Genomic DNA, 19,546 nt, shown 5'->3' with positions numbered 1-19,546 from the left:
TAACGTGCTTTGTTATAGGAATGTGTTTCCATGTAACTGGCTATAGGAATGATACCACAGCTGTTCCACATGCAATTAGCAAGTGGGGGACTTCAGTTTGTGCACAGGCCATCAGTTGATCATGAGCATTACCTACAAAAGTCAAGCTGCTCCCTATGCAAAACAGATGTATTTTTTGTAGATCTACCAGAGATAGAGAGAGACAGACAGAGAGAAAAAAAGAAAGAAAACAAACAAAACATAAGAACATTACAACCAGACTACAAAAAGAAATCTGTGAGACACACCCATCTACCTGTGAAATATGGCAACTGAAACAGGCAAAAAAAAGGTATGTTACACAAGTAATCATGTAATGGAATGTAGTAGGGTATATGTAAAAGAGGTAAATAGGAAGTTCAACAAATATTTCCCATCAACACTTGCTGTACTTATATACTGCTGATCATAACCTACAGTCATAGCATTTGTGTCTGTCTGTAGCAACATAGAACACAGCTCATACCTCTGAGTCAGTTACATATGACTACTACTGGAGTGTGGTTTGAACAATACTGACTGCGACACTCCTAGGCCAGCTAATGGTATGTTGCATATATCCACATGTTAATTGTGAGTACTAGTATGATGTATATGTATATATATATATATATATATATATATATATATATATATATATATATATATATATATACACATACATACATATATAGTGCAGTCGGACATCTGATCCCTACTCTGAACCACTTACTGCAACAAATCTGACCTAAAGCTGTCTAAATGGGTGTGAAGGTGCCCAAATTAGGGACCCCTTTTAATTATTGCCCTTATTCCTTCCTTCCCAGCAGAACTGTTCTACCTTGCAACAAAATAATAAGGCCTGTTAAGTCTTGAACCCCAGGTCCTGTAATGTGACCCATAATGGGAACAGTTCACCTGTAAAACCATGAATCTGGACTCATGTATTGCATCTACAAGGCAGGCCACCTATGAGGGTGGCAGACATCATATCAGGATGATGTTTCAGTCAGGTGTGATACCTCATGCTGCCATATGTGTCAGTACACTCACTGTGGCCTATTTGTCTATAGTGTCACATACATGGGCATTCTTAAGGCATACAGACCACTTCCAACCATGTATGGATTGCAAACATATGGATATGCCAGTCACATCTGTACAGAGGACTGTACAATGGTTTAGCCTAGTGCATGTGAGGCAGATGCTGTTACCACACTATATAAAGTAATGACAGTGGGAGGCAGTCCTCAGCCATGTATGGTATACACATGAAAATGGTATCAGCCATGCCAGATATGATCCCCACACACACATAAACAGTTGCCAGCATAAGAATTAGAACCCCTGCCTATCTATGTATTCCTACTATAGTGCTACACAATTATCACTTGCACCCCATAGATTAAACATTTACACCTCTTCCAAAGGTACATCTGAGGTTGATGACATCAACAGGGCTACTAAATTGGGGTGAAGGCACTGTGAAGGGTAGCACACAGGTCAAAAATGGTATAAGCCATTCAGTACATGCATTACACACACACACACACACACACATTTGCCAGTATTGGGATTAGGACTCCTACCTATCTAGGTATGTTTACTATAGTGTTACACAGTTACCAAATGCACTACAGAGCTTATTGAACTTTCATATGGCCAAAGCCACTGGTAACTGCACAGCTGTGGTAAAGTATTACAGGTGGCAGACAGTCTGCATTCTGTTCCACCCATACATCATGCCAGTTCTTCCTGTCTTGCACCTCAACTAGCATTATGGCTTGGCCCTTCACCAGGTTATTGTATCAAGAAGTGTGGCACACCTGAGAGTCATCAGCATTATTTATTCATCACAGAAGTAGCCCCAGTACTTACTAGTTATGTCCACCCCTCCTGGCATGTTTGTAAGGCAGTTATCTGTGGTTTTACCCATTTAACTGGAGCACTTGTCCATTCTGAGGCACTATTGCAACTGTCTCATGTACACAGACAACCCTCCATTTGAAACTCCAAACACTCAGACCTGTGAGGGTTACCCATATATCACCCAATGTGGACATATGCACTCTCCAGCAAAGACTGGACTAGCAGGTCATGAGGATATGATCAACACCTGAACCACACCATGTGGAAAACCTAGCTCACAATGACATCCACTTTGACAGCCATGACATACAGTGAAAAGCCACAAACCCGCCTTCCCAGAGGCACTCAATGGACATTTACCCAAACAGCACAGACCAGCAAGACAGACACCCACTCAGACACTGTGACATGGCACATGCCAAGGGACACATATTTAACCTACACAGTGTGCCCCTCAACCTAAGCTCCTAAGACTAACCACCTTGCACAATACAGTGATCATGGGCAACTCAGTACTGAGGCACGCACATATCCCACTCACTAAGTTGAATATGGAGAAGATAATGGCCAAATATCTATCACATGCCAGCATTCAACACATGACACAGCCAGTCATGACACTCCACAACAACTACAAGTATCACTCTGTATCCATGTGAGTGTGAATGACTTGACAAGAGGCATAGTTGAAGTCTCTGATTATGTGGTCCAGGCAGGTGTAACAGTAGCCCTGGGCAGTGTACCACTGTCACCCAGAATTATGCTGCGATATTATCAACAGATTTACTGCAACAATGGCTTACGAATTATGTGTCATTGTCAGGGGATCCAGTACCTCTCTGCTTGGGATGACATGATTGACAGAACCCAATGACCAGTTACAGATGTCCTACATCTGTCACCGCTAGATTTCCAGGTACTGGCTAAGTGTATTGCCACCCCTATGATGCCTTAGGCAGTGTCCCTGATGTTATTGCCACCATAACAGCTACACATGGATGCAATCTGAGGGTCATGCTGCTGAACAGTAAACATCCGTCAGGATGCAGTCACTCATAGCAGTCAGAGTAGAGGACATGTGCCTGCTGTAATGGAGAGGTGGTTCACAGCAGCAGACAGCAGACCTGCAGTATCAGGCTATGACACATTCCACATCTGTCAGGCCCCAAACATGGACCACACCACACCTCCACAGGTGGTGGTGTCTCCATAGTCAGTATGGCTAGGAATACCTGCAGACTAGTATCCAATCATAATGCATTGTGGATAGTTCCGGTAAAACTGCCTTAGGGTAGTAGTGTAATCCAGATCATAGCCTGCTATGGGTCCACATCTTGGTCCCCAGACTGTCACTGCACATTCCTCAACACTGTACTATCTATGATGATGCAACACAACACTGACATAGAAATCAGTTTCTTTGCTCTGGGCCAGCTCATACTGACACCCGGTAGAGGATGCAACAACCTTAACCTGTGTTGACTACTTAGATATGGGACTGTTGCTCATCCATAGATGTCAATCCCTGCAAGTTGAGATTGACACAATCTGTAATCAACATGGAACTCAACATGTCAACCACACCCCCCACAAAGGTAACTACCTTGCAAAACCTTTCCAAAGCTGGCTTTGTATCCATGAAACCAGGGGTGGATGTCTTCACTGCACCCATGGCAATGGAAAATAGCTGCATGACTGTGGAATCATATACACAGGCACTGTACAAACAGATACATGAATGCATGGTACTAGCCAGAGCCAACTGAACCCAGACACTGTCCTCCAAACACTGGGAGACAATGTGATGGTCCCCTCCCATTACTAAAGTGTACATCAGAAAGAGGACACTGTTGCATTGAAAGGTGGTGTCACATGACTGTTAAACTCCCTTATTAGCCTCAGACACAACTTTGGATCACACATGGAATCTCCTATGGGCATCTATGATGGCAGGGATGCAGCAGACACTGATGACAGTCACAACAGCCTTTGATAGTTACATCAACAACTTCCACAGCATTAAATGCAAGTGCTGCAAGTTACTGCACAATGCTAATACCTATCCTATAAAAACAGATATTGGCCACAATCTTGGCAACACATTTAGTGCCAGCTTTACCCCTCTGTCCCCCCACAAGTGAAGTACTGATTGAATGTATTCTCACATGCTGTATCCCATTTCCGTTCTAGGCATATGTGTGTTACCAGGATATGGCCCTGCAGCATGACCATGGGGTATGGCAGTGTGGTAACACTTCCACCATGTCATAGGCAGGGTACAGTATGGGAATGGAAATCCCTGATCTGTAACACAGTGATTGCATATGCCTCACAGATTTTAGGGCTGAGGGTTTTACATAGGTATATGTTGATTTACCTCTGTTGTAGAATGGAGAATGGTACGTGTTGTGATTTGCACACTCCTCCAATTGTTAATAACCACAGCCACAGGGGATATTCATCAACCAAACACACTGGGATTAATATTCAAACACACACACACACACACACACACACACACACACACACACACACACACACACACACACACACACACACACACACACACACACACACACACACACACACACACACACACACACACACACACACACACACACACACACACACACACACACACACACACACACACACACACACACACACACACACTTGCCAGTACTGAGATCCATAGGTTCATTGCTTCATATGTGTGTAGTAGTTGAATGGACCTGAAGGCTGTACAGGGCTAGCCCAAGGGAATACCCTGGCATCAGGCCACATGAAAATAGTCCCTAGTGTGGCTTAGGAGTATAGTCACTGGAGTGTTCCCTAGGAGTGGGTATTGCATTCCCCATCCACTTATCCAGATTTCTATTGTGGGTGCCCAGTGATGTGCACTGCTTCATATGTATGTGATTTATATCCTGTAACATGGACAATGTCTAGGTTGTGCACATGTCCCACATGCATGTTCTTTGAAGTGTGGAAGTGTGCTTGAGGTCTCTGGAGCATGTTGTGTGGACAGATTGGTATCTTCAGAACTAGCATTCCTGACCTCGTTTGTTGATGCCTGGCTATCTAACTGAGGTAGTGATTGCACCTACATAGACAGTATGATATGGGGATTCATTGGCATTATTGGTGTCTGTCCATACAGGACATGTGTATAAGGCATGGTATTCCATTTATGGGTACGTATGCAGACTCTACAGTTGTTGCGGGTGTCTAGTAGGGAATATGGCAAAAGGTCCACTGTACACATTGATTTGGTTACTGAGAGGATGGAACAGAGTTCCATGTCCGTTTACTTGATGAATAACACAGAGTCAGTCAGGAGATGTAACACATCAAAGTATTTTCTGATATCAGTGGCACTGTTGTGGTCGACAGGCATGTAGTCCACTGCAAACACACTGTGGGTAGTATCTGTGAGGCAATTTGCAGAACTACCGATATAGTGGTTGCTGCCTAGCCAAGCATGTTTGTGTATGATCCGTGGGTGGAGAGTGGTCTCTGAGTATTATAAGGGTTGCCTATGTTGTTCACTATTCCATACTATCACATAGTCATGGCACTAGATATTTATGGCTGTGGATTGTCTACACCAACCTCTATTGTGTTTAACAACTGTTGGCCTTGTAATGTGGACATTGGGACATATACTAGGTCCTCAATATAATAATTTATCAAAAGCTTCTCTGCAATGGAGTCTGTTATTACACAATCACACCACCACCCACCCAGAATACTGATGACAGACACACACACATCCACACCCACATTTGCAAGTACTGAGTTTTGAACCCTACCTAGCTCTGTATTGTTACTACAGTGTTACGCATTTATCGCAGATGCCACAGAGCTTATATGTTGAAGAGCTGCCCAAAGGTATCTTTGAAGGTGAGTGATATCAGCAGCAGTGCTAAAGGAGGGGTAAGGGAAGTGTATTAAGTTTGAATGACCACAAAATAAGGTGACAACAAAGACACACACACTCACTCCCTCACTCACTCACTCACACAAACACAAACACACACATTTTTACAGTTGACAGGACCAGGATTAGAACTCCTACCTAACTAGTTTGCTACACCATAGTATTACACAGTTATCACATACACCACAGAGGTTATATGCTGGAGAGTTCTCCAAAGGTACCTTTGAAGCTGAGTAACATCAGCAGCAGTGCTAAAGGAGGGGTAAGGGAAGTGTAGTAAGTGTGAATGACCACAAAATCAAGTGGCAACAAAGACACACACAATATTGTATACAAACACACACATTTTTATGGTTGTCAGGACCGGGATTAGAACTTCTACCTAACTAGTTTGCTATACTATAGTATTACACAGTTTTCGCAAGTGCCACGGAGCTTATATGTTGGAGTGCTGTCCAAAGGTATCTTTGAAGGTCAGTGACATCAACAGTAGTGCTAAAGGAGGGGTAATGGAAGTGTAGTAAGTGTGAATGGCCACAAGATCAGATGTCAACAAAGACACACACACTTGCTCACACGAACACACACATTTTCACAGGTACCAGGACCGGCATTAGAACTCTTACATAACTATCTTGCTACACTAGAGTATTACGCAGTTATTGCACATGCCAAGGAGCTTATAGGGCTGAGATTTGACCAAAGAGTTATTTCAAGGTGACTGACATCAGCAGGAGTGCTAAAGTAGGACAATGGGGGGTGTAGTGAATGTACATGGCCTCAAAATCATTCATCTCCAAACACACACAGTTTAACAGTTGCTGGATCTGGGATTAGGACTCATAACCAGTTTGCTACACTATAGTATTACACAGTTATTACACATGCTACAAAGTTTATAGGGCTAAGACATGGCCAAAGGATTATTTCAAGGTGACTGACATCAGCAAGAGTGCTAAAGTAGGGCAATGAGAGGTGTAATGAGTGTGAATGGCCTCAAAATCATTCACCTCCAAACACCCACAGTTTAACTGTTGCAAGGTCTGGGATTAAAACTCCTACCTAACTAATTTGTTACACTACAGTATTATGCAGTTATCACAAGTGCCACAGAGCTTATAGGGCTGACTTTTGGCCACATTGTTATTTCAAGGTGACCGACATCAACTGACATCAGGAAGAGTGCTAAAGTAGGACAATAGGAGGTGTAGTGAGTGTGAATGGCCTCAAAATCATTAATCTCCAAAAACCCACACACACAGTTTAACAGTTGCCAGGTCTGAGATTAGAACTCCTACCTAACTAGTTTGCTACACTACAGTATTATGCAGTTATTGCAAGCACCACGGAGCTTATAAGGCTGAGACTTGCCCAAAGGGTTATTTTAAGGTGACTGACATCAGCAGGAGTGCTAACATAGGGGAATGGGAAGTGTAGTGTGTGTCAATGGGCCATAAATCATTCCTCTGGAAACTCACACACACACACACACACACACACACACACACACACACACACACACACACACACACACACACACACACACACACACACACACACCGCACACAACTTTACATTTGACAGGACTGAGTGGAGTCACAATGGGTGAAAGATAGAGTGCTGATGGGTCTGTGTAAATGGTCCAGCACCTTGGTAGTATGGTGACTGAGGATCCTCGTCTTGTACATATATCGACTTAACAGAATGGCCATATCCTGCTGTGGCTATACCTTTCAGCTGTACAGATTTACTCAGGTTACCCAGAGGCAGGGCTTATATATCTGATCAGTTCCCCTTCACATTGTGGTTTAAGAGCAGGTTTGTAGCCACCCATTAATGGGTTTGCAGGCAGGGGTAGTATGGGCACATATCAGAGTTTCTGACTTCACATACTCCATGACATCCATGCTTCTACACCCCCCTCTGTTATTCTGTCCTATTCCTAACATTATCAGCGGTATTTATGGATTGGTCCACACTTCTTGCAGTAGGACATGGGGGTCATGCTACTGGAATTTGTCACCAGGGCCTTGCACTTGTGTTCTGTTGACTGTGTTAGGTCATTAGTTAGGCCCACATAAGATACCGTACATTGGCCTTTGACAGAGAACTGTAGGCCATCAGGTAGTGATGAAGGCAATCTGTAGCAGGTCAGTGCATTCTGTCACTCATACATTCCCAGGCTGCGAGCCAGTTGATTCCCCTGGGGATGACAAGGTAAGTGTGTGAGGTGTTACTGGTAATACTTCCTGTCCATATTGATCCATTGATTTGGATGCAGGCAGGGTGCTGCTTAGAGCTAGGGACACACCTGCATAGGACACGTCTTCAGCATGCTACATTCTGTGGGTATTCCCATACAGAGATGGGGTCATACTGTACTTATTCTCAACAGCAAGGATATGACCTGTGGTAAACTTGTGGCTGATGGTGTGGTGAGCTGAGTGCATGTGTGTTATGGGAGCTACTTACAGCTGACTGAAGGATATACCTGGGACATTCCCCTTATTCTGCCTTGTGCAGGGACATAGGCAGTCTCTCGTTACTTTATAACTGTGCCTTTTGTGGTCTGCCAGTGATTGGCCAGACTACACCAGTATTCCATAGTACATGGACAACTAATGTGCTGCTAACCTGTATGTACAATTCCAAAGTTGTGTGCAGTTGACAGTTACATTATATGCACTGTATCTAGGGTACTTCCACCTGTGTACTGTGTGTATGTATGGGCCCAAGTTCATGGCATGTCCATCTTTCAGACAGTGACAGATATTGACATCTGGACAGTGATTATGGATGACTGCTGACATAGGTATTGCTGAGAAGCATTGTGGTTGGCACTGCAGTTGTTGGAACATGGTCCTGTCGACCACAGTATTGCCCATATGCCATTGAGACACAATCCTCCATGCCTACATGCTGACCACTTCCAGACAATATTGAACACACAACAACTTACCACACAGACCCCTAATTATTGTACACATGCAACAATCAATCCTGTAGATTGGGGCAGCTCGGGCAATATGTGCTCCACTGATATTACTCCTCACACTTACATGTTACTGCAAATCTACATAGGATTGTGGGGGCGGCGCACCTGATGACTTTAAACATTTGCTTTGACCTTCCTGGTATTTCATGTACTCTATTGGCTTCCATTTAATATTGTATTCTGACCTATCATGCAGACTGGAGGCATATCAGTAGAGTACACATCTTAGGTTTTATTGACCTACATTTCAGTTTCAGACTTCTTACCTTTCAGAACTAACATACAACTGCCAGACCTGTTGTAGTCTGTCTGTGTAGGTCTGGATGGGGGCTGTTCCCCATTGCCATCATTTGGAGGCCTTAGCCCAGCCTTTCCTTATGGCCATCTACACCTGTCCTGCTGGTTGAGGCTGGTGGTGGGTATGTGAGCCTCACTGACATGCATGTGTGTGTCCTATGGACACACACAGTTATTTGGGCCACCACATGTGCTGCAGTGGGATTTGTCACCTTGTCTAGTACTGCCTAGTATGTTGACACTAGTATTTGTTATGGATTTCATGCTACCCATATAGGTGTCCACTATCTGCTGCTATCCCATTCAGCCACCCGATTCTCTTGCATGCTTGCGTCCATACCATAGATACAAGTATCAGAACATACTACTCCATTCAGTAATTGATAGAAAGAGTGACTTACCTTGTCTCTGGGCCAGTACTGAGGACAGTGCTCGAGGGCTGACTATGTTGGATGCACATAGTGCACTCCCTATACATGGTTAAGCACAGGTAGTGTCATGTTTGGCATCCCTTTTACTTTATGTGCTAGTCAGACAGAGGTGCCATTCCCTCGGTCCCTACCATGTCAGTGTATTTGCTATGCTTGCTAAGGCCTGGCCATACTGGGCATGCCTTCTTCTGCCTACAGGGCCAGGCTCAGGTGGTTCCTCCTCTGAGTCAATCTGTGCCTGTGATGGCCTTGGCAATGGTGGGGGGCTGTGGTGGCATTGCCTCGTGCTGTTCCTGCTGCAGTTGTTTCCACAGGATCATATTGTGTAGCATGGTACATACTATGACATTTGTTTATATGTAGCTGGAGAGTACTGCAAGGCTCCACCAGATATGTCAAGGCAGTGGAACCATGACTCAAGCATCCCAAACACATGCTCTATAACGATTCTGGTTTGTGCATGTGCCTCATTATGGAGTTCTTGTTCAGGTGTGTGTGCATTTCTGAGGGATGTCATCAGCCACGGCTCTAGTGCATAGCCAGTATCCCCCACTAGGTGGCCATATGGGATGTCCCCACTGGCAAATGACTGGTACTGCTGTGTCATATGCCAAATATTGGAGTCGTGATAGCTTCCAGGGCTGCCAGCACACAGATTCATGATTATGCCCTGGGCATCGCACATGACTTGGCAGCTGATGGAGGGGAAGCCCTGGCGGTTTATGTAGACCCTACCCCACTCACCGAGTGGTGCTTTGATGTGCATGTGTATGCGGTCTGTAGCACCCACTACCTCAGGGTATTCTGCTATTTGGTGGAAGAGATGCATATTGCTGGTCAATGCCTCACGGGTGTTGAGGAAATATATGTACTCACTGGCATGTGCTGACATGGCATTCAGGAACTGGTGGAGTACCCTGGATGCTGATGCCTGTGAGATCCCCATGATATCCCCAGTTGGCCTTTGGAAGGTACCTGTGGCTAGTTTTCTTAAATTTACATATACCTTGGTATCCACTGAGATGGGTTTCCCTCTGTTGGTTCTGTGTGTGAGTTGGGACTGACACAGCTCAACAATTTGCTGTAGAGTGTCCCCATCCACCCTAAGTGCTCCACTATCTCCAGCTCATGTAGCCCTGGTAGGTTACCCTGGGTCTGTACACTCTTCTCCTCCTCCTCACTGTGGGATGGTCATCAGCATTCAAATCCTCACCACCCTCAGCCTCTTGCACATATTGATGTATGAGAGTGACAGCAGCCCCTAAAATTTTGTTAGTTTTGTCAGGTAAAATTTCCCCATCTGTGTACACTGGTGGTGTAGAGTTTGTGGGAAAAAAAAGATTGAAATGTGTTTGCAGAGTTTATAGTCATGTGCTTGGCTGCTGCCTGTGTAATAGGCGGATTCTGATATATTTCACCTGCCAGCTATGCTAGTTCTCCTTTATTGCCTTCCTATTGCTGTTTTCCCTTCCCATTGCCTCCCCATTTGAGCTCCGAGGTGCCCTGCACATACCCAGTGCTCAGATGTGAACATTGCTGTTATTTCCTGTTTTTTTTTTTTTTTTAAACCCGGTGCATGGTGCGCACACCCATTTAAGCAAGGAAAACAGTGTGCAACTATGTGAGACACACACCCTTCCTTAGCTGTGCTTAGCTAAGGGCAAACACAGGCCACAGAGCTCCAATAAGCTTGCAGCATGCCTGACACATCCCCTTATGAGGTCATCCACCTCTTCTACTTATACAATGGTTTTGCTGTACCTACACGGTTGGGTACATGCTAACACTGAGAGGAAATCTATGATTCAGTATCAGTCCCCTCATTTTCATAAACCAGACTGCTAATTCATAGTTACCACACTCACACTGAGCCTTCCCCCTTAACAACCTCTATTCCCTGGTATTGTTGTCTTATGTATGCCATTGACTATTACGGTAAAATGCAGATTTGGGTATAAAAGCTTATTTCCCCCCTTTTTTTATTTTTCATGGTGATCCCGTTTGTGCACCACTGTCCTAAGCTTTACTAGCCGAGACTGGCCAAAAAAATAATAAAACTTGTTTTTTTTATAACATTTCAGTTATTTTTCATGACAATGGCCATATATTTGGCCATTGGCATGCCTACTACATTGAATACATGCTTTCTTTTGGGCTATCGTGTCTCCATTTTGTAATTTGTAGAAATGTATTCAGTTAGTAACCGAATACATTTCTGCAGGTTACACTATTCCTGTACAGAAGCCTGCCTATTTCCTGGATCACTAAATCACCTCATCTGCATAATTTTCACCAGAAAATGAGGTAATTAGCATATGGCAGTGGTGTGCATGCTGGAATAGTGAAGGGGAACTCATTCACATCTCGGGGGTTCAATCTGGGATCGCTCGTTGGCCATATTGCGTGCAGCGTCTCTTGCACTATTCAGGCACTCCATGCAGAGCTTGCTGAATCCTGGGGAATGTCTTTTTACACTAGTATCTTGGAGATTCTGAAGTTCCATGAGACTTTATGTTCTGAAGGAACACTGCTGAAGTTTTTAGATTTACTGTTGCTGTGTTGAAGTTGTTTGAGGCTTTTTTTTTAAATGAACACTGGTGCTCTGTAGGATACACGTCTGACTGCTAATGCAAGGTTGCTATGGGATTTTGGGACTTACTTAACTTTTGTTCCCTCATCAATGGTGGCTTGCCATTGAAAGAACTGATATGACTATATGATACCGGAATTAAATGCAAACTGGAAAAAATAACTGGAATGAGACAGGAATAAATGTCTTTATCTGTTACTTACTCAGAACAGTGCTGAACTGCTGCCAGTCTCTCATTTATGGTTCAAATCTTCTTGTACCTTTCAGAAGGAAGTCTGCACACAATGTAATTCAGTTAAGAATGCTTTATTATGTACAGGAAAAATAGATATCAACAATATCTGAATCAAACCTTAATATCCATATTTCTACCTTCATTATACTGTCCATAAATTTTGTATTCAGAAATGTACTGTGTCCAATAACAGTGATGATAATTATGTCTATCATTTCTGCACATATATTCTGATCCTCCTGAATAATATCATTAATACTCTGGAAAGCTGAATGTTTGACCTGACATTTGAACCCAACCTTGAGGGGCTGTATTGCCTTCTGAGAACTGCATTGCATGACTTTGTGCATATCAGTCCAAAAATGAACTAACTTAACTCGATCTGAAGTATTTTTTAATAATCCCAAAACCCGTAACATTCTACACATCTCTTTAACCTTGTTTCCCAAACCTTGTAGCATAAAAAGATGTGTTTTTACTCAAACGTAAATAAAATTCTGCTCTTATTTTTATTCTTGACTGAAGGTTTTCACTGAAATTGTATGCAAAGTGAGAAGCCTGTTTTAATACGGCTGTTTTTCTAGACTTATGCAAAGAGAATACTGTATTTTTCTACATTTAAATGTCAACTGATCTAACAACTCCTCCTGAGGATATCTAAACACACACAGGTATCTTAATTCTGCAGTTACTTTAAAATATGAAAGATAAAATGAAGACACAATTCTAACCTTATATTTTCAGGCCAATGGAAGGTCTATTTTACTAACTGCATTTATATAGGATTTATTCAGTAACAACTGCCTCTGAAATTGCTAAAAATGTATTATACGGAACTCATAACTGAGTATGAATGTCATTACTTCATATATTTATTGATATGGTCTGCAAAGGATAATATAATAATAAATAGAACTAATAAAAATAAGTTTTCTTTGTCTGGTAAATAAACTTACAATTTTAATGTTGACAACTAGGTGTCAAGTGAGCATTTATGGTCTGTTTGAATTGAAATTTCTTAACTTTATGGTTTAATTATAACTAGACAATGGTTTAATGTGTTATAACTGCTAAACTCTCTTTTTACAGTTATAATACACATATCTTGAAGCATAAGTACCGTATACTGTATTAACTTGTGTTTGCAAAGTTTCAGCTAGATTTCTTACTAATAATCTTGTCTATTTACCTTTTTAATTTCTGTGTACTGTAATAGATATCTGCTTTTTAAATGTGTGCCTTAATTATCAATTAAATATTTAAGTGCTTTAATAGTAGAAGTACCTTTAATAAAAGCTATGGCTTCTGTATTTCAGATTTATACCATTGCATACCTTGTCAGCATCTTTTTAACTTTCTATATAATGTACAATAATTATTGTGTAAGGTGTACTGTATCTGTGAATTAATTAACAAATTAAGCCTGACCTGTAATGCTTTTAGTATATTAAATAACTATTACCACTTATTCTTTAGGTAATTATCTTAATAAGCCTGTTACAAATGATTCTCTCACATTATTCTTAAAATTAATGACTGAATAATGTGAAGTGTGATGTAACTGCATGTTGCAAACTGTCTAGTAATGCTGGTATAAATTTATAACTGAGCATGAATTCTGAAATCTGACTGAAATGCACTATACTGAGCTCATAACTGAGTATGAATGTCATATTCTGAACTTGACTTAAATGTACATAATGCTGTTAGAAATGTTTAACTGAGTAATGATGTTATATTCTGAAATCTGAAATGTACTCTCCTGAATGCATTATATTCTGAACCTTGACTAAAATGTATAAGTTATACATATTTAAACTGAATATTTAAATAACTGTCTATAAATGTTAAATTCTGGAAACTAAATGAACTAATACTAAAGGAATACTTTTCCTGCCAGTGTTACCTGAACACAGATAAAAACATAAACAGAAATCTGGTAATGTTATTTTCTGGAGACTAAACTATTAGTAACTGAATATCCCTTTTCTGTCAGTAGGGTATTAATGAACATCTATTGATCCTACCCATTTTAAAATGCAAAGCTTTAGTATTATGAAGCAATGGTGGGTTAATTCATTTTAATGAAATATGCATTAGTTACAATTGTCAGGTAGCTTTATGACCTGTGTATCATGAACTTTATGATGATATATGGTATTAATTTGTGACTATTTATGTATTACACATTAAATTATAGAATGGTTAGTATAGTCCCTTTAACAAACTGTGAGTGCAAATTATAAATGAACAACACGGTCATATGATTTTTAATTTTTACAATTTAAACAGGTGATCATAGTATTTTAAAGGTTCTGATGAAGTTTCAAGAGTATGGGATGAAAGAGCTTAACCTTCTATTTTTTTGCCTCCTAGAGACATTGCTCCATTGGATATAATTGGTTTGGTATCATTTACTTGATATGAGGGTTTACAAAATAAAAAGGATAAACAAGACAAGACAGAGGTATTGTGAGGGACACAAAAGGTTGGTGGACAACATAATTGAGGTTAGATAGGGGACAACAGAAGCTCATGCCCATCAAACATAGGAACAGTGAGAATCTAGTCCTCACCCACGGGACTGTCATCACTATCCCCTTACTCTTCTGGCTACTGGATTGCTTGACATCACCTCCTATGGATTATAAAGGAGAGCAGCCTCTCCATCCAGCATAAGCATGCACTAATGGTGCTGTGTATGCCCCTTCACACCAACCCTGGTATCTTCTTGTGGGTGACAAAATTCCCACCTCTGCCAGTACCCCAAGAGGGTACCACTGCACCAGGTGCTGGGGTATTGCTACCTGAGAGCACAGGTGGTGCACGGGCAGCAGAGGCATTACTGCCAAGCTGGGTTCCAGATGTGCTAGGCATCAGTGCTGGAGCCAGTGGAACAGGGGCAGGCTGAGCCTGTGCTGTAAAGTATTTTTTTTGATTTGTTAGAGATGGATGACATGGAAACATTTTTATGACACATAAAAAAAGAGATAAGGGTTAGGGTGAGAGAAAAAAAGAGAGAACATTTGTACCATCATATGTCACATCAAATGCATTATCATAACAATAAAAGTATTTTATCTGAAATTTTAAATTTAAGTATGCTTCTTAACAAAAGTACAAACTATATTAAGGATTGTTCAAAGTAATCCTTGCAATGTGCAGATATTGCATATATGTTTGGTCCATTAAGTTAGCAGCAGCGCATTTATGCCACTTTAATTAATGTAATTTTTTAAAAATTATTGCACTGTTTTATACTTGTTAATTGTGGTATTTGAACCCACACCATCTGACTACAGTTTTACACTTGACTCTTACACTTGTTCTTTCTATAGATTGAAGCATGTATGCTTGCTTTTAAAGTTAGCCTATGCATGCTAAGCATGCTACAACTGTATAGAAAAGAAAAAAATATTTAAAAGCTACAATAATACTTCTCTTATGCTGCATACATACCCCTTGCTTCCCTCAGTCTCTCTAGACACTCAACATGGACTTCTCTATTCACAATAATCGCTGTATTATTTGTAGAATGAAGAGAAGAGAATTATGCATACAAGTCTTGCATATATGTAGCTCTCTATCTACTATAAATTCTCTGTAATAGTATGCTTACACAACAATGGGATGTTACTAGTTCTGAATTCATCCAACTATTGGTTGAGTGTACCCTCTTGCAACTTTTTAGGTCATTAAAGTTATGCCTACACTGTTCTCCAGTGTGTGGAATGTCAGTCTCATTGCAGACAGCCTTGGCCAGACTATTCAAAGCCTCAGACTTGCACTGGGAGCTGGTATAGTCCCCCTGCAAAAGCCTTCAGCTATGATGCTTTGCAAGGAGTCCAGTAAAGATTCTGGACTCCTCAATACACCTCTATGCCCTAAACTGGGCACATTCCCTTCGAACCAGAGAGAACAGCAATAGCTAATAATGATTTCCTGCCAATGAATGCTATCCCATTTATTGGTGATGTGCAAACCTAATGATGCCAACCACGTTTGCATGATGTTAGGTGGAGACCAACAGTGCTAAATAGAGAGACAAGCAGTTTTTTAAATGGGAAGGTTAATATGACAGGTGGGACTAGTTTGAGGGTTGTTTGCTGCTGACACTGTTAGGTGATTTCACTTTCAAGACATGTACTGGTGGCATGCATTTTATGACCTGACACATTTTTGGTTTGGCTTTATGCAGTGATAAAAATGAATATTTACAATGTGGAATTTAAACCTATGCATAAGAGACAAAGCATTTTTTTCCACATTGGTGATTTCCCATCCTTGCCACAGTAGAAGGGCTTCTCAGACATAGTCAAGAACTCTATATAGATACAGATGACAGATCGAAGGGTTAACCATGTATGTGTGTGACCTGATAAGATCCTGGTTTATACATTCATGTGTGCATGCAAGTCTGAAATACCATCCAAGGCCAGATAGCACAATTATAATTGCAGAAACATAGTAGTCTGTATACCCTTAGTCACACACATATATATATATATATATATATATATATATATATATATATATATATATATATATATATATATATAATTCATATGAGCTCCACTGCTATACATACTTATTGTTATTACTATTTTTAATTATGTTTGCTTTTATATATGACCTTTACTATAAATTGAAATGGAAGAACATTACAAAATGTTTGTAATTTCTTGTATTAGAAGCCAGGACCATCTGTATTGCAGCCCTACACTTACATTTGCTACCAAGTGAATAGTTAAATAGCAGTTGGATATTTCCCCATTCATTATTAACTTCTGTGTGTTAACTACCATGTGACACTGCTTAGCACAATTGCATAGTGCCTGACAGAATTGATAGAATGCATCCATTTTGTAATTGTCTACTATCTGCTTCCTGTCTGCAGACATTTTGGGCTTGCAGATGTTGAGGAAGGTTACTAATTGCCGCACAACATTGCTAAGTGGTGTTGTGTAATGGGAAGCAAAAAATGCAACAATGTATCCTTTTAGAAAATTAATAATGGCTCCATCTTGTCTGCAGGTGTTCTGTCTCCTTCGTGTGTGGGCTATTAATCCAAATTTGTGTAATGGGAAACAACACACAAACAAGACAAGCACATATAAAGTTGTTTTAGCCTTGTAAGTAGTGTTTATTAGTTGTCATCCTTAAAAGACAAAGGTGGGACTTGAACCCTAATCTACAGATAGTACAAACTGTGTGGATCAATGTTTTTAGCAGATGTGCTACACACATAAGTGATTCCCCGATGAAGTTGATGTATTGGTTATCATAGAAGTACATTACATGACATTTATTGTATTTATCCATTTTCTATGTTAACTCTAAGCTGCACACCATGCAAATACTGGCAATAAAATAAAGAAAAGAAATCTATAAAATAAACAACACTACAAACTATATGTTAGTACACATGAATGACTTTAACACAAGTCTGGATTTGAAGTCTCATAACGTTGAGTCTTCAAAATGCAGGAAGAGCATCTTATTCCTCTTTGCCACAGAAAGAGCTTGGCAGCAGAGAATGGAAAACATTGTGTATACAAACAAACTCAAAATCATCCACAATATTAATAAGACATATGGCACTTGTAAACTTCTGATTTGTTTGTATATGTATTAATTTCAGAAGTAGTGCAATGAGTGATCACACAACCATCCATGACTATTGTTTGCAGAAATACAGCTCTGACGTATCTCTGCATGGTGTTCATTCTTTTCTTATCTAAACAGTAATCTGAGACATGCATTCTGTAAGGCATTTTGTATCATTGTCCTTAAAGTGTCAGAGACTATTAAATGGCAATAATATACAGTTTTAAACAAATGCAGGGGGGGTTGGATGCTACTGAACAGAAACTGTGAAATTTGTACTTCTTACTTACATTTAAAACCTTGATACAATTACTCTTACACTTAGTAAGTCTAACGTGGATGATACATCTACTGCAGGTAAGGGAGTCTGATTTGCTGTTGTGTCTTTCTTCTGCCTAGCAGTAATTTTTCACAGTTGCAATCCATTAGCAAAGAACACTAAGGGAGTGCCTGCACTATGTCTACATCTGATAGACAGAGCCATGAATTTGAGATTCAGCAATTCTAATGAGTTCACACCTCATTTGCATCTTCAGCATGCTCACAGACTTGAATCTACACTATAAAAAAGGAACCATGTAGCTAGGGAACTTGAATGTGAGGAGACTTGTTTATGTGAGTAACACAGAAGAAGATTGCTATTACTTTGGATTTATCTTTATGGAAAACTACTGATCTTGATAAGGTATGACTGCATTTTTCAGTTGTATACTGGATATGCTCAGATGTCACAGAAAAATATTGCTTATATATGCATTAGCAAATGCTAGTTTTATCTGTATGCACTTCTTAGATCTTTACTGATGACATAGGTATTTTTATCTGGACATTTTACTTTCTCCAAAGCACTGTCTTATTAACTTTCATCACAAGTGTTAATGTTACAATTGTTTCTTTACACATTTCTATTGTTATTTCAGTGAAATGTAAATGCCCTATATTGTCAATGACACAGGGGTGTTAGCCTTATAGGGCAAAACATTCAACAGTTAAGATTAATTTTATAAGTGTGCAGAAATATAAAAAAATGAAGAATTAATACAGTGTCAGAGTATTACTTTAGTTTCATTTGAAAATGCCACTGAGCTTTCCCTTTGATTCAGTAATGAAGTTACATCCTTTTTTCACTATACTACATTATCTGTTTGGTTACAGATCCACAGAAATGTATTTATTAATAACATAGATTTATTTCATACAGAAAATGTATATAAAGTCAGGTCAATAAACAATGCTATCAGTTTTTAAATGTTAAAACTGCAAATGTTATTTTAAGAACCCAATACTACTTTTTTTGTATTTTTAAAGATATTATATGTACTTCATTTACAGGTTTATTAAAGGTTCATTATATTCTGCATGCAGCATTGTCATAAGGTTATGAAAAAGATGCCTAGAAGCCAAATTATTTATTATTTATTTAATTTATTTACATTTCTACTCTACTTTATTTATTACAGATCTACTCTACTTTAAAACTACCTCCTACTTCTTGCTGACTCTATCCTCCACTTGGCTTTCTTCTTCTACTCCCACTTATCTTCCTAATACTTCTTTGCTTGTT

The sequence above is a fragment of the Protopterus annectens genome, chromosome 6.part0, assembly GCF_019279795.1.
Source record: "Protopterus annectens isolate FY-2018-M chromosome 6.part0, PAN1.0, whole genome shotgun sequence".
NCBI lineage: Eukaryota > Metazoa > Chordata > Ceratodontiformes > Protopteridae > Protopterus > Protopterus annectens.
The sequence above is the reverse complement of the archived record's forward strand: the minus strand, read 5'-3'. Positions refer to the sequence as shown.